This window comes from Neolamprologus brichardi, chromosome 3 (genome assembly GCF_056152115.1).
Source record: "Neolamprologus brichardi isolate AB-2024 chromosome 3, ASM5615211v1, whole genome shotgun sequence".
In the NCBI taxonomy this organism is placed as follows: domain Eukaryota; kingdom Metazoa; phylum Chordata; class Actinopteri; order Cichliformes; family Cichlidae; genus Neolamprologus; species Neolamprologus brichardi.
This window is the reverse complement of record NC_142106.1, coordinates 48,430,864-48,454,309: the sequence shown is the minus strand read 5'-3', so window position 1 is coordinate 48,454,309 and position 23,446 is coordinate 48,430,864. Positions and strand designations below refer to the sequence as shown.

The window sequence follows — 23,446 nt, the reverse complement described above, 5'->3', positions numbered from 1 at the left end:
CTGTCCTGTGGTTCTAACTATAGTTACCTTTTATCCACTTAAATATATTGGCCCTGTCTCAATATGCGTACTTGTGCATACTTGCGTTCTCATGTACTCGTGATATGGAGACCAAGTACTGTTCCAATTCAAAGTACGCATCAAGCCGAGAACGCGAAAAATTCCCGGATTTGTCCTCGCTCTGCCCATTTTATCGAGCATGCATCGGTGGTGACTTGTGTGGACTTGGTACAGCCAGTGGCGGTCCTAGCCTGTTTGGCGCCCTGGGCGAACACTCCCTTCGGCCGCCCCCCCCCCCCCCCCCCCCCCCCACACACACACACACACACACACACACAAAACATATTAAGGATTGTACATTAACATAAAACTGTTGTACACACACATATACACATATGAAGAGAGAGAGAGTATGCATAGTATCCAAACAGCTACCAAACAGCCATCATACAATGAGAACAGGACAAATCAAAAACTGACAATGACTAATTAATATTAAAATCTGTAACATAATGTATTGTTTGGAGTTTAGTCTGTTACTGTTGCTATTTTTACCATTCCTTCTTGGAGCAACTGTAACCCACATAATTTCCTTAGGGATTAATAAAGTATTCTGATTCTGATTCTGATTGTTTCAGGATACATGACCTGCCATTATCCAATGACACATCTGCTTACCTGTATCTTTTGCTTGTTTCTCTTCCTCTTCTTTTCTCTTTTTTCTAAACTGAAGACATGATGGCTTTGAACTTTTCTTTTCCATCTTCCATTGGTTTTAATTTTGCACTCCAGTATGAACATTCATCCCCCAACCCGAGGTTCACCACAACATAACCTAACAGACCTACACCTTAATTCACAGATTCACTTTGTCTTTATTTCTGGGATTTCACACAACCCAGGATTCAAATCATGAATACATAATGGGCTTGGATTTACAACATTGTGAATGAAATGCGTTTTATTTGGAAGCAGCAGCCCCCCCTCCCCTTTTGACGGGTTGTGTGTGAGACTTTAAATCATCAAACTGTAAATTTAAAATTGTTATTGATCCCTTTACCCCGAGTCCTAAAGTGTATATTTATTTTCTTACTCTTCTTACATATATTGTTTGTTTATTTGCACTGCTGTAACTGGAGCCTCGTTGTCTCGTCTCTCTATATACTGGACTGTCTGTAGCGGAGATGACAATAAAGTTTACTTTGACTTCGGCAGCGAGCAGGCGCACCGAGGGCTCTCGCACTCACTTTTCGTGTATAGAATTTCGAAAAAACATCGGTGCAAATTATAAGTCTGTATCATAATGTCGGGTGTTTTCGTGTTTATTGGTTTGTTTTTATTTTGTTTTACTTTGCGAGTTGGTTATTAGACGCTGCTCCAGCCGGTCAGAAAATCCCCCGCCGCCCCGCCCTCTCCTCTCTGCGCCGCAAGCAGCAGGCGCACCTCGCAAACGAAGGGCGCCCTTACTCCCAGCAAATGGGCGATAGAAAACTGATCGGTGCCTGTGACATTCCCAATATGCGCTGGCTGATGTCGGGGCAGCATGAGTACGAGCATTTTTTATTTTTTTGCCGATGCCCGTGATGCCGCCCCCCACCACGATGCCGCCCTGGGCAACCGCCCGTGTCGCCCGTATCTAAAACCGCTACTGGGTACAGCTAAATATCCCAGAATGCATTCCGTCCAAAACTCAAACGCGGCAATGGCGGAGGACCGCGGCTAAAAAATATTACTTTTTCTGGGTCACAAAATAAACTTTTAAGATATTTTCAGGCGAGGATGTAGCTGTGTAAACTTCAAATATCTACTCAGTTTATCAAGATATCATATATTTCTATATATTTCCAAACGTGCTCCGATGTTTCTGAGGCCATGGTTCTCAGCCGGAAAAGGGTGGAGTGCCCACTCCGGATAGGGGATGAGTTCCTGCCCCAAGTGGGGGAATTCAAGTATCTCGGGGTCCTATTCGCGAGTGATGGGAGAAGGGAGCTGGAGATCGACAGACAGATTGGTGCTGCGGCTGCAGTGATGCGGACGCTGCACCGATTTTATTTGTTCCTGAGTAAATTGGTTTGGCTGAGATTAAAGTTAAGCTTCATAACATATTAATCACAGTTAAATTAAGAGGGGACGGCAGTAAAAACTCCGGACCTGTGACATCATCAAGTACGCTGGTGTTCCAATTGTACAAATCGCGAGTCCGTACTCGCGTTCTCGGCAAGTCCGGTCTCGCCGAGAACGCGAGTCTGTACTTGAGAAAGGGCTCTTGACTTGTTGATTTCAGAATTGTGTCTGGGCCAACATGCAAGGGCTACACCCTAGACGTTGTCCTGGGGTACCTACTGAATCTATCTGTGACTGAAACCTGTCTTTTACCTATTTTAGAACATTTAGCAATTTTATTTGATCTTTTAATTCCTACATCTCCAGCCTCTGAGAGGGGAAATTGTTGTTTTCTTTGTATCTGCTGCCTTTTGTTGTTCTTGTACATTCTTTTAATGTAACCTTTTATTGTTATGCTATTGACCTGCAGCTTTGAAACTGTGTTGACTTGTCTAAATTAGAAGCTTGTCTATCTGCCATTAGTAGCTGGTTATCTGATCATTTCCTGCTTCTTAATACTGATAAGACCGATTTGATGGTCATTGGACCACAAAAATTTAAGTACTTGTCCCAAAATTTCACCTTGAAAATTGATGTCATAAATTGCAAAGACAAGGTAAAGATTTGGGTGTGTGGTTTGACATGGTGCTCTCCTTTGAGTCCAATGTGGAAGAGAAAACAATGACTGCCCTTTATCACCTAAAGAACATAGAACATATCTAAAATCAGGCAAGTTTTATCACTGGACACTGCAGAGGTACTTGTCCATGCATTTGTGCCTTTGCATTTGATTATTGTAAAGCTCTTCTTTCTGGGTTACCGAAGGAAGGTTTTAAAGGTTTGTAAATGATACAAAATGCAGCTGCTCGCATTTTAACCCTTGTGCTCCCCTTCGGGGCAGCTCCGGACCCCGGGGCTCCCAGAGTACCCCTGGGTCGCATTTCACAGGCCGCGCATCAGGGTTGGCTCCCGCGCCCCGTACACCCACGTTTCCCTCCCTGAATGCCATTCCCGTTTCAGTTTTTCTCCTAGTTTCGGGCAGGCTCTATCACGTTCGTCCATGGGAGGCCACTGTTAAAGGGTAATTTATAATTCCAACATTAGCGTCCGCTTCAATATCGCTACCATCTGGGTTTGTTATTTTCAACCTTAAACTCAGCAGTGTGTCATTTAAATCCAGGTAATGCAACCCGTTTCCAGGCACATAAAATTCCAGAGGTCCCCGATCTGTGAGCGCTGTTACTGGTAAAATTTCTGAATAACATTTGTCCTCAATTGAAAACTGAGTCAGTGGTGCTGTAAACAGATCCAATTCGCTCAAGGTGCATTCGCTTGATCGTTCGTGAAGTAAAGACATTGTTGTTTGTTTCATAGTTGTTTTTTAGAAAATATCTTGCTTAGACTTGCGTCCTGTACGTCTGACGGTTTTACCAGTCTGCCTCTTTTTCACAGTTTTCTTCGGCTTTTTAAACTCTGTCAGCCTCTGACCCAGAGGACGTTTTAATGGTCTACGTGAAATTATGCTCAGCCCCGAGCCCTCTTGCTGTTCTGGTGTGTTCGAATGAGTCAAATTCGAGAGTGAGGAGGTGACAACATCTGAAGCAAAGCCTTTGACAGCAGGTTTCAAATGAGGCTTTTGCGATGCTCACACCCCGCTTTATGAACCGGGTTACAAATCTAAACAATTTTGAGAAAATAGATACTGTTCCTCCTCCGTAAATTACAGGCGCACCTGAAAAGCCGGGCAGACCATTACCAGCCTGCGTTTCGTAATACCGTATACATCTATTATTATCCATATTGCTATGAGTTATGGCAGATACTTGACAGGCTGGAAATGTAGCTTGACTATCGTTTTACCGTAGGTAAAGTTTACAGGCTCGTTCTGATCGGTTTTGATTTCAATATGGATATTTTTGATGTGTTTGCGAGCCACAGGAATGTAATCTGGTTTGTTAAAACACAGGGTGATGATATCTCCGTAATTACCCTCTATTTTGACAGTACGCAGTAGGGGGGAGTAGCTATCACCCACGAGCTGTAACGCTGCTATATCAGAATAACAGAATAGATGATAACACCCTGCCTTTATATCTGCAGGATATGGGGCAAATTTGCGCTGAATCGCTGCCAGACACCTGCTGGGACACCAAGCATATATGCGAGAGGCGGGAAAAACCTGAGTTGATATATGCCTCCAGATGTGAATTCAAACTTTTTAACATTTGGGTGATATTTTAAATAAATATCCGATTCGATACGCCTGAGGCAGGCTTCAACCTCTGCTCTCAGCGTGTTAGCGTCCTCATAAAAGCCGGCGCGTATTTTTGTTTTAACCACGTCATCAGGCCTCTGCTCAGCATCACCCTTTTTCCTCCATTCAAAATAAGCCTTATCATTCGGGAGATTAAGCCATGTATAGGGATATGAAATTTCAGTGAGAGCCACCTCCCACGCCCCATCGATAATTTCTTCCCCATCGTAATCTTTGATTTTATAAACAGGAGGGTCTCTAGGTATGCATTGGTCAATAGTAAATATCTCACCGGTGAATGTTTGCTCATACCGCTTATCAAACACACCTCTAACTTTAGACAGCCTCACGTGATCTCCCTTTTTAAATTTCATGGGCTTTTTTCTACAACAAGAAGAAGAAGAAGTGCTAACGCTGTGTTGTATGAATTTACTTGATTCGGGGCCATTTTTATGGAACGATGATAACTAGTGTTATAGCTGTGTAATAAATCTTGTAACACATCGACATTTCTACGTGTATTTGCAGCAGTGAAATATCTATACATTTTACTTTTAAGAGTTCTATTAAACCTTTCACAGACTGAGGCTTTTAGATCGCTCCCTGTAGCAAAATGATTTATACCATGCTTTTTCATTAAAGATTGAAAACTGGAATTAAAAAATTCCTTACCACTATCTGTTTGTAGCTTTTGAGGAATTTGGCTATCTTTTAAGACATAGTCAAAAGCCTTAGTGACTTGAACGCCTGTTTTGTTTTTCAAGACTCTTGCATAAGCTTTTTTTTAGAGAAAATATCTATAACTGTAAGTAAATATTGATAGCCATCGTTATGCTCGGATAACGCTCTCATATCACAAAGGTCTGCTTGGTATTGATTAAGAGGTCTGGGGACAAATACGCGATTTCTCGGAAAGCGCAGGCGTGCAGCTCTGTGCAAGGTGTAAGCATCCTGTTCTGCAAGGAACTGCTGAGCTGTTTGCGCGTTAATCTTTGTACCAGTCTCATCCTGTACGCTTTTAATCAATTGTTGCACACCGCAAAAACTACCAGGGTGAGATGGGTCATAATATGTTCGTTTCAATAGAATCTGCTCTGCCATGTGTGATCTTTGAAGTAATGTTTAACTATGGTTTTATTTCATGATCGAGCGGTTACTTATTTCATGTAAACGAGTTCACAAAAAATATTTTATTTGATGTAATTAATAACATTACACTTTGATTCTAGTAAAACAAAATAATGAGTTTGATTCTTGCAATGCTTTTCCAATAAAGTTTTATTTGATGCAACGGTTTTCCAAAACAGTTTTACTTGCTGTAATGAAGAAAAAACGAATACATTTAAAACGGGTAAAAACAACTCCGAGCAGTAAGAAAAAACAAACAAACAGACAAAAAAAAAAACAGCAAAGCTAAAAACAAGAAAAACAAAACATTTGAGAAAAATAATAGGCAAGAGAAGAAAAACGATTACTAGGAGAGCCAAAGTGAGTAATTCTCGTCTAGTATGTTAGGAATAACTATCCTGGTCACCTCCGTGACGCTGGCGTGAATTTCTTGCAGCGCGGCCTCTATATCGCGGACATCTCTGAGTTCAAACAGATATGCCTGGGCAATGTCTCTGACTTGAGCCGCTGGTGGTGAAAAACCCTCTAACCGTAAAATTTGTAATAATGTGTTGGTGAAATGTCCATTCCATAGTCTTTTACAGAGTTCATCATAGTACCTGAAAAAGTAATATTTTTCCAGCGGGAAAAGACAAGGATGTCGTCTCTGTGAGGGGTGGGAGACCCTTCACCTGCAGTGTGGATAATGCTTCAAGTGATGTTCAGATGGAACTCATTGACTTGCAGTCTGACACACTTCTGGCAGAGCACTTCAGGTCAGTCTCACTGCTGGACTTTTATTCCTCCCTCAAAGAAGAGAACTTTCCACACCTGAGGAATCATGCTCAGAGGATTCTAGTCCTCTTTGGATCTACCTATGTATGTGAACAGACATTCTCGGTGATGAAGTTCAACAAATCCAAACACAGGTCCTCTGTCACTGATGACCACCTCTCAGCTGTTCTTCGCATAGCCACCTCAGACATTCAGCCAGATTTCAATGCCCTTGTTCAAAACCAAAACAGGCTGGATTATTCTCACTGAAAAGGAGGAAAACATGACACAAGTCATTATATTGTTGCATTTCTATAAACTTGTTGTTTGTTGAGTTAAACATGTTAAAATAAAATGACATTCATTCGGTGGTTGTTTTTGTTTTATTTGGAATATGCGCCACAATTTCACATAGCATAGCTCAATATAAATATTTACATTATTTTATTTTTGTTTTATTCTTCTGATTACCAGTACCAGCTATTCATAATATATAATTTAGTGAATTTTACAATTTAAGAAAGTTAAGCAGACTTTGGTTCAAGATGTCGTTGATGTGGCCCTCTGACGCAACTCGGGTTTCATGTGGCCCCTTGTAAAAATTAATTGCCCACCCCTGGTGTAGAGGGTGGAAATCAGCCAAGACAGCTCATGAAATATAATAATAATAATAATACATTTTATTTGAAAGGTCACTCAAGGTCACTGTACATAGTAGAATAAAAGCAACATAAAAGCAACATAAAAGCAAGCAGTTTACAGAATCATAAAAGCATAAGACATAAACAAATAAAAAAGCAGAGTGGAGAGGTTATGTGGGATAAGCTATTTTGTACAAGTGGGTTTTGAGCTTGGACTTAAAGAGTGAGAAGGAAGAGATATTTCTTAAATCAGGAGGTTGGGAATTCCAGAGTCGTGGAGCAGAGCAGCTGAAAGCCCGGCTCCCCATGGTTGGAAGACGGGGGGAAGGGACGGAGAGTGAAAGGGAAGAAGAAGATCTGAGACAACGAGATGGGGCAGTAATCTTAACCAGATCAGAGAGATATGGAGGAGAGAGATGATGAATAGCCTTAAATGTGTACAAGAGTATTTTGAAATTGATGCGATATTTGACCGGGAGCCAATGAAGCTGCTGCAGGACAGGAGTGATGTGGTGGACAGAAGGGGTCCTGGTGATGATATGGGCAGCAGAGTTCTGGACGCGTTGGAGCTTGTGGATGGATTTTTGAGTAAGACCAAAAAGAAGTGAATTACAATAATCAATCCGGGAAGTAACAAGGCTGTGGACAAGAATGGCAGTGACATGTGGGGGGAGAAAAGGACGGAGACGATTAATGTTGCGCAATTGATAATATGCAGACCGAGTAACATTATTAATGTGTGAATTGAAAGATAAAGTACTGTTGAGGATGACACCCAAACTTTTCACAGAGGAAGAAATGAAGACCGGTGAGTTATTGATAGTAATAGAGAAACTGTTGGTTCTGGATAATGTTGATTTAGTGCCTATAGAGGAGCTCGGATTTATTACTATTGAGTTTGAGAAAATTAGAAGAGAACCATGAATTTAGTTCAGCTAAACAGAGGGTAAGGGAGGATGGGGGAAGAGCAGAATCAGGTTTAGTGGACAGCTGGGTGTCTGCTTACATATTATTGATTTCAGTTGTGTAAATCTACAAGAGCCACTACAGCTGATTTTACTGTTCCCCACCTGCTAAATTACACTGTAAGATAGAAACCCCTGCTGAGCAAAAGGAACAAAGGCTGGTCTCAGTTTTGCCAGAAAACATCTCGATGATCCCCAAGACTTTTGGGAAAATACTCTGTGAACTGTCTCTGCTGCTCATCTTCAGAAATGACAAGTATCTCAGTCTTCCACACAGCTAGCCTTTTGTTCTCGTCATTCAGATTGTATCATTGACTTTAGGATCTGTTGTTTGATCTTTTCCTTCCATCTCTCCTGGTTTATTTCTCACCGATCTCACTTGCTACAGTGACTACAATAAAAACATCCCGTTTGTGGAACAGCACATATGTGTCTGATCACTCTGGACTGCATGCTCAATACAAATCTCAGCTCCAGTAAGGACCTCAGTCACAAAGAGAAAACCTCAACACATAATATACACAAATCCCATAATGTGCACCAAATTAATACTGTTTTTTCTCAGTCCTTACAGCGCTTTCTGTCACCCAGAGCCAGTTAATGTCTCCAGACCAGCCCTAAAGAAGTGCTCCTTGATCTTTGAAAATGAATCCACTGTGAGTGTGTGAACAAATGTCATTGTTTTAAGCCCCACAGATACAATCATAGTCTAACTGTACAATGCAATGTAGTCCAAATAATCCAGCACATATGCAGCAGTTAAGAAAAGAGACAGAGGGGTCAGTGAGCAGGGACCTTTCAAAATGCTACATTTTAGCTTTAATCTTTCGCCAGAATCACACTCTTACTTTTCTGTGTTCATGTATTTTAAGTGAAATTAAAGCTAATTAGAGCTTAATGGCAAGAAAGCGAAAGTGGAAAGTGCTAAAAAAAAGAGAGAGAGAGAATTGTCCTTTTAAGTGAATCTAAATATTTCCCTTCCTCTGTCTAAAAAAAGCATCATCTCCTCTCTCTGTTTATACCAACTCTATTGTCTGACTGGCTTTTGGAGACTCAGATTTGAAGTTTGCCAAACATAAAAATCGATATTGTTCACTGAATGTTTTCTAACAGTAAATATTTTTCAAACATTTGTTCCCAGTTTCTGTCTTTCCATGTGTTGTCCCTTAATCTGAACTGGAACCCAATGAAGCAGAGTGTAATCACCTCCTACGAGCCATCCTGTCACAGTGAGTGGAAGCTACAGTATCATATACTGGCTCATTGTGATTTACAATGTGAGCTATTCATGGTGGCCTAAAACAAACTGTGTGCATGCTCTTGTTGTTAAAGGGAATCACCCTGCGAAGCCACAAGTCAGCGTCACCTCTGTTTCCTGCTTGTCCAAAGTGAACAGTCATGAAAAGATCAATTCATACAGAAGTGAATTGTAGTGGAAGCAGCAGGATCAGTCATGGACGCACAAGTTGTTTTGCAGTCTGTTTTGTGGCACCACAAGGGAGCCTGTAGTGACTGGAGCCCCACTGGATCATCACCAGTAGGAAAAAAAAAAACACCACGTGGAACATTTTTGTAGAATCGTTGCAAATTTTCCAGCACACACTGGATGTGATCTGGGAATGTAGTTTCTTGCAACATGTACTCATATATTTATGCAATACTTATGTAAGAATGCTGTTTGTTTACTTCAACTCAGCATTCAGTACAGTTATTCCCTCCAAGCTGATCACCAAACTTGTGGCTCTTAGACTCAGCAACTCCATCTGTATCTGGATCATGGACTTTCTGACCAACAGACCCCAGCATGTTAGGTCAGGCCATAACTGCTCTACCACCATCACACTCAACACTGGCACTTCACAGGGCTGTGTGCTGAGCCCGTTCCTCTATGACTGCAGACCTGGGTATGGATCCAACTCCATCATCAAGTCTGCAGATGACACCACCGTGACTGTCTCATCAGTGACAACAATGAGACTGGCTACAGGGAAGAGGTAAAGCACCTAGCTGTGTGGTCTGACAATAACCTGCTCCTGAGTACCAGCAAAACCAAAGAGCTCATTGTGGACTTCAGGAGGGAGAAGACAGACACCCATGTCCCCATCTACATAAATGGCACAGCTGTTGAATGGGTCTCCAGCTTCAAGTTCTAGGGGACCCACATCTCTGAGAATCTGTCCTGGTCAACTAACACCTCCAGCCTGGTCAAGAAGGCCCATAAGCGCCTTTTTTTCTTTACGATACTGAAGAAGAACCACCTGTCTAATGACATACTGGTTAACTTCTACCGCTGTGTGATAGAGAGCATCCTGACCAACTGTGTCACAGTGTGGTATGGGAACTGTTCTGTTGCTGACCGCAAGGCACTGCAGCGGGTGGTGAAAGCTGCCCAACGCATCACAGGGACTCCACTTCCTGCCATTGAGGATGTCCACAAGAAGAGATGTCTATGCCAAGCACGCATCATTCTCGGGGACTCCTCTCATCCTGCCTCCAGCTCCTCCCCTCCAGAAGGCGCTACAGGAGCCTTCAGATTAAAATCAGCAGGTTTAGGAACAGCTTCTTCCCCACAGCTGTCACCCTACACTGTTCACTATTGTAGTCTGTTCAGAGAGCTACGCTTCCACTGCTGTAGATATATTCATAGCACTCTGTAGATCTGTTTACCTCACACCGATACATCTGTATATATGTAGTACATCTGTATATTTGCTCTTATTGCACTTACTGATAAGATATCAGTTAAACCTTTACTCAAAAAGCCATCTCTAGACCCAGCAGTCTTAGCTAATTATAGGCCAATCTCCAACCTTCCTTTCATATCAAAAATCCTTGAAAGAGTAGTTGTCAAACAGCTAACAGATCATCTGCAGAGGAATGGTTTATTTGAAGAGTTTCAGTCAGGTTTCAGAGTTCATCACAGCACAGAAACAGCTTTAGTGAAGGTTACAAATGATCTTCTTATGGCCTCTGACAGTGGACTCATCTCTGTGCTTGTCCTTCTTGACCTTAGTGCAGCATTCGATACTGTTGACCATAATATCCTATTAGAACGATTAGAACATGCTGTAGGTATTACAGGTATTGCACTGCAGTGGTTTGTATCATATCTATCTAATAGACTCCAATTTGTGCATGTAAATGGAGAGTCCTCTTCACACACTGAGGTTAATTATGGAGTTCCACAGGGTTCAGTGCTAGGACCAATTCTGTTTACATTATACATGCTTCCCCTAGGCAGCATCATTAGAAGACATAGCATACATTTTCACTGCTATGCAGATGACACCCAGCTCTATCTGTCCATGAAGCCAGATAACACACACCAATTAGTTAAACTGCAGGAATGTCTTAAAGACATAAAGACTTGGATGGCCACTAACTTTCTGCTTCTTAACTCAGATAAAACTGAGGTCATTGTACTCGGCGCTGAAAAGCTTAGAAATATGGTATCTAACCAGATTCTTACTCTGGATGGCATTACCTTGGCCTCCAGTAACACTGTGAGGAACCTTGGAGTCATTTTTGACCAAGATATGTCCTTCAACGCACATATTAAACAAATATGTAAGACTGCGTTCTTCCATTTGCGCAACATTTCTAAAATTAGAAATATCCTGTCTCAGAGTGACGCTGAAAAACTAGTTCATGCATTTATTACTTCCAGGCTGGACTACTGCAATTCATTATTATCAGGATGTCCAAAAACCTCACTGAAAAGCCTTCAGTTAATCCAAAATGCTGCAGCAAGAGTACTGACAGGGACTAGAAAGAGAGAGCATATTTCTCCTGTTTTGGCTTCCCTTCATTGGCTTCCTGTTAAATCCAGAATTGAATTCAAAATCCTGCTCCTCACATACAAGGTCTTAAATAATCAGGCCCCATCTTATCTTAATGACCTTGTAGTACCATATCACCCTATTAGAGCACTTCGCTCTCGCTCTGCAGGCCTACTTGTTGTTCCTAGAGTATTTAAAAGTAGAATGGGAGGGAGAGCCTTCAGTTTTCAGGCCCCTCTTCTGTGGAACCAGCTTCCAGTTTGGATTCGGGAGACAGACACTATCTCTACTTTTAAGATTAGGCTTAAAACTTTCCTTTTTGCTAAAGCATATAGTTAGGGCTGGACCAGGTGACCCTGAATCCTCCCTTAGTTATGCTGCAATAGATGTAGGTTGCCGGGGGATTCCCATGATGCATTGAGTTTTTCCTTTCCAGTCACCTTTCTCACTCACTATGTGTTAACAGACCTCTCTGTATTGAATCGTATATGTTATTAATCTCTGTCTCTCTTCCACAGCATGTCTTTTATCCTGTCTTCCTTCTCTCACCCCAACCGGTCGCAGCAGATGGCCGCCCCTCCCTGAGCCTGGTTCTGCCGGAGGTTTCTTCCTGTTAAAAGGGAGTTTTTCCTTCCCACTGTCGCCAAAGTGCTTGCTCATAGGGGGTCATATGATTGTTGGGCTTTTCTCTGTATCTATGAAGCGCCTTGAGGCGACATTTGTTGTGATTTGGCGCTATATAAATAAAATTGAATTGAATTGAATTGAATTGAAGATGCAAACTGTATTTTGTTACCCTGTATTTAGACATGTGTAATGACAGTAAAGTTGAATTCTAAATGCTATCCTAAACATTTAAACAAAAGCAGCTACACAGCTACAGGAGAAGTTTTTAGAAGTGATTTTTAGAAGGCCAGTAAAGAGAGCATGGAGACAGATGGAGGATTCCAAATCCACTGAATCTACACGCTTCCTGTTTCCACCTCATCCTTCCAGTGCTCTACTATACTCCCTGCTCTCTCTACCACAACTGTCTTTGAACTTGCCTGGGCCAGGTCTGAGTCCAGCTTTGCAACTCCAGCCAGGTCACATGACACAGGGGTTTGCTCTGATGTCAACAGGCAGGTCAGTGGAGCCCTCTGGTGATGGATTTATGCCAGTGAAACAGGAGGAGGCCTGAGAACAGACAGCAGGCTTAACTAGCAGGACAAAGTAGCATGTAGTACTTGAAGGAGTCATCACAGCCAATCAGTTCTCAGGAAAATGGAACATCACATACATTTTCTCTTCTTTGATTTTCATCAATGTATTTCCTTTGAAATTTAAAAATTTTTTTTTATTTTTTATTTTGAAATATTTCCTTCTGTCAATATTTCTGCCTGATTAGAAGCTCATAGGCAGTTCCTGTCACTCTACAATAAAATAATGTAAAGGCTGCCCTCTCTGCCATCCCACTAGCTGACCTAACTGACACAAGTAAACTGTGTTAAGATGCCCTACATGGACTAAGGTTCTTGGCCACATACATATAGATTTGTGTGGCTGTAGAAATCATGCCATGAAGCTCCCAGCGCACATTTTTGATGCTTCTGTCTGTGGCAGAGGTGGTTTTGGAGCTCGGCAGAGCCTTGGTGGCTTTTACTGACTATACACCCCTACCCATTTATTATGAACAAACAGCACAACTGTTTGTGGTTTTTTTCTATATTACACTTGCATGATTTAGATTTATACTTATGTGGCAGCTAATCACTAGCCTGACAAAGTTATTTTAAATGATATCATGTCATGAATAACATAAGTTATTTTCCATGAAATCGAAAAGTGGTGAAATTCTCAAAAAATGAATGAGACGTGCATGTAATTTGACATATTTTGTTGTTTTGTGTGTGTGTTTTTTGAAATTTTGACGTGTATCTGAAAAACACAATTTTGAAAACACTGGAAAGACCTCAAGACATTTTTTCTTTTACTTACTATGTAAACAAAAATTCCCACCAATGCTTTTCAGTGTGAAATTTAGTGTGTAGAGAAAATACCTGTGCCGGGTTGTCTCCATCTAGTGGTGAATAACGCATTACCACTACATCAGGTGAGTTTTTCTCTGTGCACAGTGACACAAAACTCATTTAACAACATAAACTATTTAAAAAATGATGTAGGCAGATCAAGGCAATGTTACAGATTCAGTAAGAACAGAAGTTTATTGCAATCCTTCAAATATGCAGGGCGTCACACTAACACAGTTGCTTATGTCCAGCATAGCTCTGTTATTATCAATTTGATTCGAAACGTGTCCAGTTTATTGTCTTAAACTGGCATTAAAGTTTCAATGAACTAAAGTGGTCCCTCTGAGTCAGCACCCAGAAAGCTCGTCTCTTTTAAAAATGTGGCCATAAATACGAGCGCTGCTAGGATCTTAAAACACTGGGGCTAAATCCAGACCTGAAATCTTTGGAAGTTTCACTCAGTAACAGCACCTTTTTAATATTATTGACTATATTTTATAGTCACATTTATATAAAATGTCAAACATTATACGTTAGCTAAAGGTTGAAGTCACAGAATTATACTGAACAACAATGCAAATTGAGTTTTTCTTGTTTGTACTATATATTTGATTTATTGTAAGCAGCGGGAGTAAAACCTAAAGAAAAAAATAGTAAAAATATGAATGAATCTCTGCTCTTACAGCTTGTGCTTTTATTGTGCCGTGATGTCTCCTTTGAAACTGTCCTCTTGCTCGTCTTTTGGATGCTCACCTCTTCTTCACCTTTCCTGTTCCTTTCACTAAACTGCTGCACTCTTGTTCTCTGCTCTCGCCTCCTGTTCTGGTTACAATTAGAATGCAGTCAGCATGTGCCAAATTTGATGCACTGTAAACAAATATCAGACTGTAGAAAAGCCAATAATAATGCACTGAGCAAGTTCATGCCATAAGAGCTAAATGGCCATAAAAGAAAATCCTGAATGCCTAATACAGGACAGGCCAACATTGAATGCAGCCACAGATCGACATCAGTCAGCTTTCTGCATTTTCCACCTGACCACATCTGTCCTCAAAGTCATGTCATTTCCTCTGTGGTTCATTTATGTTTACTTTTACATTTGCAGTGACAATAAATTTAGTGACATAGTGCACACATTATTTCCTATGGACTGCTGGGTTATCTTGGTTTATTTAAGTTAGTATTTTTAAAGGTGCAGTCAGTCATTTTTTAGGTTATTTGATAGAAAAAAAGGATCTTGTACTCATAAATAAACATAGAATAGTGGATAAAAATGACACATTGTTAAATGTGTCATTGGTCACTGCTTAATTTCCTCATTATTTAAGCATTACTCATCCTTAGTATGTCATTTATAAATACAGATATACGTTCTTAGAAAGAACCACTTCTGAACCTGATCTCCTTACTCCAAGGAGCTTTTGTGAGTTATCATTGTGCCAGAGGAGGAGGGCATCCAATACTTCTTTCATTTCACCTGGGTTCACCTGTGGGAAAGCACAGCGCCGAATACCCTGACTATTTCTTTGAATTCAGGAGTACTAGTGAACTAATCTTGAGTGATTACTGAATTATCTGAATAAAGCTAATGAACCAGAGAAATTCTAAACTCTTAAACATCCCAGAGATATCTGAATTTATGTCTGCACCTTCACACTCCAGATATGAAGGATCATACCTGTTTTACCTCCGGTGTTATGCCAAAAAGTGATCGTCTGACAAAAACTGATTTCCAATGTCTTTACTTATATTGGGAAATAGACTTTAGTGAACATGATTTACAAAAGGGTATATATCAAGTTTAATAACGACCCATTTTTTCAAGTATATTTATAACTCTGTGTTATTGTAACTATATTAAAACCAACCCAGTCCTATTGGGACACTTAAAATATGTTTAGAGAACTATTATTATATTTGTTGCAATTTCTGCTGTCCTCTTGGCCAGATTACTCTTTAAAAAAGTAATTTTAATGTCAAATGAATAAATACAAAGTAAAAATCACTGCCAAAAAGTGATTGCAGCTTCTACCTTGTGACAGGAATGTTGTTTGTGGCACAAGATGACTCAATATTACTCATGAGGGATACATGTGACATGTTTCGCATATTATAGACCTAAAAGTTGTCTATAGCAGTTTATCCCTCCTGTTATGTTGCGGGTCAGATTGACCCAGAACAGAAGAGATGTCACATGTCATCTGCATCACTACAGAAAACGAAAAAAATCTAAATTATAAAAGAAAATTGTAAAATAATCAATGCCAGTGTTTCTGACACTTTTGGATGAGTAAATTTGCCCCGGGTCAAATTAACCCAGAAGCATAATTGGTGTTCCTGGAAACCAACATAACAGGAGGGTTAAATATGATCAACTGGTTTTTGACAACTACCGAAAATTAGTTTATGGCAGATATGACTTTTTGACACAACACCAGCTAACTGACAAGACCTAGTTAAAAGCTAATATTACGGTTGAATATTACTGCACCTAACCTTAGGCTCCAGTATTCTAAAACTCGCACTTTCCCTCTGATAAACCATATGATTATGTAACAAATATGTCAGCTTACCAAAGAACAGAGGACAATTTATTCAGGGTGTGACAGCACTTTACCACCTGTGTCCAACATATAATACAAATTTCTGGACTGGAGCATGTACATCGTTAAAAACTCCAGGACTTCATCACAGCCTCTCTCACATCCGCTTTACATGTGTAGTTTACAGGAAACTTAAATAACACTGGGTGAATATGTTTGTAGCAGGATAAAATTAGGGTCCCTTATATGAATGGGATTTAAACAGGGAGAATGAAGAAAAATATTGGCATCAGTTACCAACACTTCACTCAATTGAGACTCACTTGTGTTTAACACTGGAATATGTGAACATATTACTTATTGAGTCCTTTCTCAGTCCATGGGTTGTAAAACCGCAACATCCTCCATCCGTAGTAAGAGAAAGCGTCTGTGGCAATAACCAAAATGTCTCCATACAGCCTTTGTGAATAAGAAAATATTTTTTAAAAATCTTTTTAAAATGTATAGAGCTAAATATAAAACGTGTCTGTGAGTCCTTCAGTCCAAATACTCGAGGTTGAGAAGAATATATAGCAGCCGCTGATCCCTCAATGGCACCAGTAAGACGGCAGGACAGCAGGGCCTCTTCCTCAGCAGAAGTCTCCTCCACTGCTAGCAGGAGAATGACACATGAGTATTTTAAAGGTACTGCGTGTACAGATATCACTGCTGGCTCACACAAGCTTCCTCTGACAAAGCTACAGACCTTGGCTGTGTCCCAATCCAGCGACCGCACGCTCCTGAGTACGCATTGTGAAACATATTACGTCACAGCGACGTGACGACGGCTGTCTCAATTTGAAGTGTACTCCAAATGCGCCGTCGATTTTCCCAAATTTGAAGTGTGGTCCGCTGTACACTTCGTGGTCCCATATATCCCACAATTCATAGCGCAGTGGTGGGTGTGGATAATTTTGCCAAAAAATACGGCAGAGGGCAGAGGCGGCGCAGCCGAAGAGTAAACTTTCAGAGGTAAGTTTACTGAATATGATGTCACTTATTTATGTGCGAATGTTTAATAATGAAGAACATTAAAACATGACTGTTGGCCACATGTCAGCAGAGTTATGTGACATTAGTGATGTGTCCAACTAACTTGGTTTTAAAGCCTTTACTTTTAAATATACGCCATTCAATAGTCGACCTTAATCTTACAGAGAATGTGATGATTTTATGGATAATTAAAGTCAGTCTTATATCCACAAACACAACAAGCTGAAAGTTAGTGAATGCTGCTCGGTTTGCAGTCCTGAATATCACGGCACAAGCAGGATTCACTGCACTGTTAATGTTAGCTATGTTATATTGCTGCCTCTGTTCGGTGGTGTTGAGCCAAACGGACTTTAACGTGTGTTTGAACGAGCTGACGGTTCATTCGTTAAGCTGAAAGAAAGATGCTTTAATCACAGCAGTCACACATGTGTCCACTGTACCATCTGGGAACTCTTCTTGTTCAGCACTCGTAATAACACAAACACTAAATCCTCCTTCTTTTGTGCTGTTTTGTAGCAGTGTATACACCTGAGACTGTCACCTGTCTGTCTGTCCTGCACTCTCTCTCTGTTTCTTTCTCTCTGATTGTGGAATAAAAGTATGAACATGTATTTATAAGTTACACTTGTGTTTGAATCCTGCAGCTTATCACACATTTGATTTCCATGTGTGACAACTGCAAGTGTCCAGAGTGAGGACAGACTGAGGGACCCACTGTGGAACATCATCTGTGAGGCTTTGCACCCCTGATGATCCACCAGGACAAACTCAGCAGTGTGTGAGGAAGAGGAGGAGGAAGAGCCAGCAGCAGCTGACAGATGGAGAGAATAGACAGACTGTTCCCTGTTTGTGAAGGACTGCTAGAAAAGTTTAGAATAACTAATTGTCTGTCCTGAATCAGTCTTATTAGGTAATGTTCAAATAATTTGATCATTCCAGCATTTTCAGTGTGGGAGAAAGTACTCAGGGCCTTCAAGTTACACACTATGAAAGGCAGCAACAAGTTTAATGTTCAGAAACCTAAAGTATGTATCAGCAGCAGAATGGAGCTAAAAATAAATTTTTGTTTCAGTTCTATGAAGCTTTGAGTATTTTGGATTAGTAGCACTGCTGTGTTTGTTGCATCATATTGATGTAATTGTTTATATGCTTTATATATTCTGAGGTAAGCTGATCTATAGTGTTACATCATATTCTATAAGGATGTTATGTGTTTGTTTACTTTCTGCCCAGTTTGACCCATTTAGCAGAAGTCAGCCTGTTTAAGGCTCTGATATCTATTCTGTATGACTTAAAGCAGTTATGACATGGTCTGATTTTCTCACCCAATAAAGGAATATTTCATATATCAGTCTACTCTTCATGTTATCAGACACAGTTATCACAGCTCGTACATTTTGTTTTTACACATATATGTAAGCATTGAGCCAAATGTGATAATGCCAACAAATTAAACGAACAATATTTGTCTCTTATATATGATACATCTATATCAGGGGTCGGCAACCTTTCTGATGACGAGTGCCATCTAAAATTTCCTCAGAAGTCAATGTGTCATATGATTGCATTAGCAATAAATTTAATAACGCTCTATATGAACAGTTACACACTATATAGAACCACTTTATAGAATTATATTTGTTTGCAGATGTTGGCAGCTATCAGCGAATAGTTATCAGCTATTCTGAAACAAAAAAAAAGGCACTTTTTATCCATAACAACAAATGAACTGTACAACAGAAAATGCAAATGCTATCTATGGCCTCCTCAAAACAATGATAAGAAAAATAAACTGGGCCAATATGGCATATTTGTTAATACAGAGACACACATGTTAATGTGATCTCTGGTCTCCCACTCAGAGACACAGGTCTTCCAGTGTCCAGCATTCAGACGGCTACCTGAGGACACTCATGTGAGAGAAAATCTGCTCACACAGACATGTAGAGCCAAATACTGTCAATAAGGCCTCTGCAATGTTCTGAAGACAGTTAAACTTGTCAGGTAGTGATTTCCAGCAGGTGAAAGGGCAGCTCCATGAACACGCACAGCTGTGGATTCCAGCTGCATGGTTCGCCACTGAATTTTAGCTGTGAAAATATGCTTCTAGCTCAGATTAACAAAGGTAGGATGATTTGCCACTAAATTTTAGCTGTTAGTATGCTTGTAGGTCACATTCACAAAGGTAGGATGGTTTGGCACTTAATTTTACCCGTCAGAATATTTTTCTGGTTAATAATCACAAAGGTAGTACGGTTTGCCACTTAATTTCGTGTTGTGCGCATGCGCAGAAACAATGGGTAGGATGGTTTGTCAGGTAGGATGGAACTAGCTGAAGTCCGGGACAAACTGCATTCCTTTTCAGCTCAATACAAAACGCGTAATATTTTCTCTGAATGCAGGACAATTCCGTCTTTTTACGTGACGGTTGGCAACTCTACCAACTATCAGTAGTATCATAGCACCCACCCAGCTGTATAGAAACTCCATCATGCTAGCTAGCACGCAGTACGAGTTACTGTAACTGACTGTAAAAAGTCAGCACAACAAAAATAAAACTCCACCTAAACTTGGTTTATATCTGACCAACATAGACTGCATGGTCATAACTTCTTACCTGAAGTTCAGTTCACCTGACACTCAGACCGGTGGCCGCCTCGGGTCTCTCCACTTGCCTCCCCTTTCTCTCATCCACCTGCTGACCTCCGTGGTGGAGGTCTGTGGAAGCCACCAACAAACAACTGGGTTATTTTTACACACTGACCAGCATCTGGCCAATCCACCACCTTTCAGTGTTTATAACGTTACAAAAAAAATAAAAAATCATTGGCCCACTGCGCAAATGCCCGGTATGCCCGATGGCCAGTCCAGCTATGGTTGTGCCATCAGTTAACCCTTCGCCTAGGGTTGCCGACCCCTGATCTATATATACACTGTCAAAGATACTTGTCTTTGAGTGAAGATTTAAGGTGAGAGGAAATATAAATAACTTCAACTTGAATCTTTGACACAGAGTTCAAGCTCACTGCTGTAATATATCATAATAATCTGACAATAAATATATTGGCCATATTATATTTACATTACCAAAGTGAGATGACTTTAGTCTCATGAACAACATTAGCTAATTGTTATTTACTAACTAATCTTGAAATGACTGTTCAGTACAGAAATGAAGCCCAACAATTATGTTTTTACAGTCCCGTGGTCTCAGCCTCAGCTAATCAAAGTGATGTCATAAAAAAAAAGTAATGAATGAACAACAAAACATTTTTCTCCTTCATTTCTGTCAAACAATGCTGTATGAAACGTTTCTTGCGGTTAGTATCATGGTTGCTAGGCAACCTGAGCAGCGCGACGACGGCCAGACCGTCCCATTTCACAAGACTCTCATTTCCGCACTTCTCGTACTTCCTAGTACGCGCCGTACGTAGTACGCAAACTGCGCATACTCCAAAGCGTGCGGTCGCTGGATTGGGTCACAGCCCATGTGTGCTCATAGCCCCTAAACAAGTCTGCAGTCTGCTAGTTCAAATGCACAACATAAATTACAACTTACTGTACAATGAACACATATCGCTCACTGAGTTAGGTCATTCTTGCACCTTTTTTAAAACACACCCCTTTAGCTTACATCTTGAAAGTAGTGCAAGCCATATGGGTTCATATTCCAAACAGTAACACACGAACTTGATCACCGAAATCCGCTTAACATGGCTGCTAATTTTCAAGCTTACTAGCTTATTCACGATTAGCACACTAATAATCATCATTAACCACACATTATAACATAACCAAACGATAACATATAGAAAGAAACAATGTAGGTATAAAACACAAATTCTTAACTAGCAGGAGAATAAATAATCAGTATTTTAAGGCTACTGCATGTACAGATGTCACTGCTGGCTCACGTGAGCTACCTCTGAGAACCCCACAGTTTACTCCCCAGCTGACTGTCGCGAAAGAGTCGTAAATCACCGGCATTGTACAACTTGGTACCACCCGATCACAAGGGCTGGCAAGGCTTTCGGAGCCTGGGGAGCGGACACCCGCACAAAGGGTGGCCAGGCGGCCCGGTCCGGGTTTTTTGTTCTTTCTTTCACACGCCTGGTGGGCGGTGCCACCCGATCACAAGGGCTGGCAAGGCTTTCGGAGCCTGGGGAGCGGACACCCGCACAAAGGGTGGCCAGGCGGCTCGGTCCGGGTTTTTTCTTCTTTGTTTCACACGCCTGGTGGGCGGTGCCACCCGATCACAAGGGCTGGCAAGGCTTTCGGAGCCTGGGGAGCGGACACCCGCACAAAGGGTGGCCAGGCGGCCCGGTCCGGGTTTTTTCTTCTTTCTTTCACACGCCTGGTGGGCGGTGCCACCCGATCACAAGGGCTGGCAAGGCTTTCGGAGCCTGGGGAGCGGACACCCGCACAAAGGGTGGCCAGGCGGCCCGGTCCGGGTTTTTTCTTCTTTCTTTCACACGCCTGGTGGGCGGTGCCACCCGATCACAAGGGCTGGCAAGGCTTTCGGAGCCTGGGGAGCGGACACCCGCACAAAGGGTGGCCAGGCGGCCCGGTCCGGGTTTTCTCTTCTTTGTTTCAGACGCCTGGTGGGCGGTGCCACCCGATCACAAGGGCTGGCAAGGCTTTCGGAGCCTGGGGAGCGGACACCCGCACAAAGGGTGGCCAGGCGGCCCGGTCCGGGTTTTTTCTTCTTTGTTTCAGAAGCCTGGTGGGCGGTGCCACCCGATCACAAGGGCTGGCAAGGCTTTCGGAGCCTGGGGAGCGGACACCCGCACAAAGGGTGGCCAGGCGGCCCGGTCCGGGTTTTTTCTTCTTTCTTTCACACGCCTGGTGGGCGGTGCCACCCGATCACAAGGGCTGGCAAGGCTTTCGGAGCCTGGGGAGCGGACACCCGCACAAAGGGTGGCCAGGCGGCCCGGTCCGGGTTTTTTCTTCTTTCTTTTACACGCCTGGTTCGCGGTGCCACCCGATCAAAAGGGCTGGCAAGGCTTTCGGAGCCTGGGGAGCGGACACCCGCACAAAGGGTGGCCAGGCGGCCCGGTCCGGGTTTTTTCTTCTTTCTTTCACACGCCTGGTGGGCGGTGCCACCCGATCACAAGGGCTGGCAAGGCTTTCGGAGCCTGGGGAGCGGACACCCGCACAAAGGGTGGCCAGGCGGCCCGGTCCGGGTTTTTTCTTCTTTCTTTCACACGCCTGGTGGGCGGTGCCACCCGATCACAAGGGCTGGCAAGGCTTTCGGAGCCTGGGGAGCGGACACCCGCACAAAGGGTGGGCAGGCGGCCCGGTCCGGGTTTTTTCTTCTTTGTTTCAGACGTCTGGTGGGCGGTGCCACACTATCACAAGGGCTGACAAGGCTTTCGGAGCCTGGGGAGCCGACACCCGCACAAAGGGTGGCCACGCGGCCCGGTCCGGGTTTTTTCTCCTTTGTTTCAGACGCCTGGTGGGCGGTGCCACACGATCACAAGGGCTGGCAAGGCTTTCGGAGCCTGTGGAGCGGACACCCGCACAAAGGGTGGCCAGGCGGCCCGCTCCGGGTTTTTTCTTCTTTCTTTCACACGCCTGGTGGGCGGTTCCACCCGATCACAAGGGCTGGCAAGGCTTTCGGAGCCTGGGGAGCGGACACCCGCACAAAGGGTGGCCAGGCGGCCCGGTTCGGGTTTTTTCTTCTTTCTTTCAGACGCCTGGTGGGCGGTGCCACCCGATCACAAGGGCTGGCAAGGCTTTCGGAGCCTGGAGAGCGGACACCCGCACAAACGGACGCATCTGAGGGCCGCATTTCGATCAGCCTTTGAATTGGGACAGCCTTCGGCGTGCCGCTGTGACGTAATCGGCCTTAAAATGCACCCTTTAAGGCTGCACACCCTGAATTGGGATACAGCCTTCAAGACATGTTGAGGAGCTCATTTAGCCATTTTAATCACCTGTGTTGGATCAAGGACACATCTAAAACCTGCAGGACACCGGCTCTCGAGGCCTGGAGTTTCCCACCCCTGCTTTATATGATTTCTTCTGCACAGTTTTTATTTTTTAAACTGCATACAACATGAACATGACAACACCCAGAAAGAAAGCAAAAGCCAGTGCTTAACTCAATTAACAAATTCCTCTCACACGGCCAGCTTAAAGAGCTCAGTGAAACAGGCGTATGCTAAGAAGTAAAGAGCAAACTGATATTTCCATTCAGAACTGCTAGCTCATTTAAAAGTGGGGACCAATCCTGTGAA

General features: G+C 42.5%; 1 long non-coding RNA gene across 4 annotated transcripts; it reads right to left on the bottom strand.

Annotated features, from left to right (window-relative positions):
• Positions 1-12,426: 12,426 nt before the first annotated feature.
• LOC148104724 (uncharacterized) lies at positions 12,427-19,904 on the bottom strand. Of its 4 annotated transcripts, none has more exons than XR_015718483.1 (4): positions 19,825-19,904; positions 16,499-16,826; positions 15,042-15,119; positions 12,427-14,449 (listed from the first exon to the last, which is right to left on the bottom strand). It is a non-coding gene; the product is annotated as an uncharacterized LOC148104724 (long non-coding RNA). The 4 variants fall into 4 exon arrangements; XR_015718485.1 differs by lacking the exon at positions 15,042-15,119 and having other exon boundaries at positions 12,427-12,799; positions 13,663-14,454; XR_015718482.1 differs by lacking the exon at positions 15,042-15,119 and having other exon boundaries at positions 12,427-14,454.
• Between the last annotated feature and the right edge of the window lie 3,542 nt (positions 19,905-23,446).